The sequence below is a fragment of the Cebus imitator genome, unplaced genomic scaffold (assembly GCF_001604975.1).
Source record: "Cebus imitator isolate Cc_AM_T3 unplaced genomic scaffold, Cebus_imitator-1.0 Scaffold76, whole genome shotgun sequence".
Classification (NCBI taxonomy): domain Eukaryota; kingdom Metazoa; phylum Chordata; class Mammalia; order Primates; family Cebidae; genus Cebus; species Cebus imitator.
The window spans coordinates 4,981,339-4,983,839 of NW_016107391.1; positions in this window are offsets into that span (position 1 = coordinate 4,981,339).

Below are 2,501 nucleotides of genomic sequence, written 5' to 3' on the forward strand. Positions count from 1 at the left end.
ATGAAACATCACCTCACATACCTCACCTCTTGTGTATATGTAAGCAAAAACACTTAAGATCCACTCTTAGCCGTTTTCAAGTAAAAAATACAATATTATTAACTACAGTCACCATGCTGTATGTTAGATTTCTGTAGCATACTCATCTTATAACTTTGAAAGTTTGTACCCTTTGACTAACCTCTCCCTGTCTACCTGATCCCAGCCCCTGGAACACCTTTCTATTCTCTGCTCCTGTGACATCCATTTTTTAGATTCCACATGTGAGACCATGCAGTATTTGTCTTTGTCTGACTGATTTCACTTAGCATAAAGTCCTCCAGATTCAGTCATGTTGTTGCAAATGGCAGGGTCTCCTTCTTTTTTTTGACTAAATAATATTCCACTATATATACACATATACAAATATATAATATGAATGTATATCATATATTAAAAAAAAAAAACTTCTCTGTAAAAGAGTCTCATATTGCTTCAGATGTTGCTCCTTAGCCTTTAACATGCATACAAGTTCTCTGATGACTGCAAAAGCATGGAGTCCATCAGTCTGCATGGAGTCAGAGCTCTGCATTTCTAGCAAGCTCTCAAAGATGTAGAAGTTTAGATATCTATTATACATATGCATGCATGCATATATAATATTCATGCATATTATATATTTAAAAAAATTCTCTGTGAGAGAGTTTCATATCACTCAGGATGATGCTCCTTCATCTTATGTACACATGTATGCATATATAATATGCATTCATATATAATATGAATTAATATGAATATAGTATAATTATATACCATATTATGCTGTTACATATATGAATATAATTGCATATGTTATGCATTTATATATAATATTAATATGAATATAATATACTTGCATATTATATATGCATATATAATAAAATATGCAAGTAGATAAAGAAAATGTGGGAATTAGACCCACATTAGGGGTCTAGAATTAGAATTAGGTCTAATTCCCACATTTTCTTCATCTATTCCTCTTTTAACAGACACAGGTGTTTCCATATCTTGGCTATTGTAAATAATGCTGCAATGAACGTGGAGGTGCAGATATCCCTTCAGGATACTAGTTTCATTTTCTTTAGATATATACTCAGAAGTAGGATTGCTGGATAATGTGATAGTGGTATTTTTAAATTTTATGAGAAATCACTACACTGCTTTCCATGTGGCTGTAGAAGTTTACAGTTTCCCTAGCAGTGTACAAGGAGTTCCTATTCTCCACACCCTAACACTTATGTCTCATATTTTTGAAAATAGCCATCCTAAATGTGTGAGGTGCTATTAATATCTTATTTTGCATTTTGTTTTGATTTGCATTTCCCTGGTGATTAATGATGTTGAGCTCCTGTTGGCCATTTGTTTGTATTATTTGGAAAAATGTTTACCCAGATCTTTTGCCCATTTTTAAATCGTTATTTGTTTTTCTGCTATCGAATCATTTGAGTTCCTTATTTTTTTATATTAACCCCTTATGGAATATATGGTTTGGAAAAATTTTCTCTGTTTCCATAGATTGCATTTTCATTTGGTTGATTGTTTTCTGTGCTGTGCAGAATCTTTTTATTTTGGTGTAGTCTCATTAATTGATGTTTGCTTTCGTTACCTGTTTTTTTGGTAGCAAATCCAAAAGTCATCATTGTCAAAACCAATGTTGTATAGTTTTTGTCCTATTTGTCCTGCTAGGATTTTTACAGTTTCAGGTCTTACATTTAAGACTTTAATTCATTTCTAGTTAATTTCTGCATATGATGTAAGATATGGGTCAAATTTTATTATTTTTGCATGTGGATATCCTATTTCCCAATATGATTTATTGAAGCGACTGTTCTTTCCCCATTATGTAGTCTTGGCACCCTTGTCAAAGATTAGTTGCACTCATATGTGTGGGCTTATTTTGAGCTTTTTATATGTGTCTACTTTTTATGCTAGTACCATACTGTTTTGATTACTATAGGGCTTCTTATTTTTACATTTTATTTAATTTATAAAATAGAGAAGGGGTCTCACTATGTTACCTAGGTTGGTCTTGAATTCCTGATCTCAAGAAATCCTCCTGTTTTGGCCTCCCAAAGTGCTAAGATTACAGGCATGAGTCACTGTGCCTGGCCTATACTTTTGTAATACCATTTGAAATTAGAAAGTATGATGCCTCTGGCCTTGTCTTTGTATGTAGATGATGTGTTCTTATATATAGAAACTCCTGAAGATTCCATTTAAAAATTTCTAGAACTCCTCTGGGCATGGTAGCTAACATCCATAATCCCAGCACTTTGGGAGGCCAAGGTGGGCAGATCACTTGAGGTCAGCAGTTTGAGACCACCCTGGCCAACATGGTGAAACCCTGTCTCTACCAAAAATATTAAAAAATCAGTCAGGTGTAGTAGCACGAACCTGTAATGCCAGCTACTCAGGAGTCTGAGGCAGAAAAATCACTTGAACCTGGGAGGCAGGGGTTGTAGTGAGCTGAGATTGTGCCACTG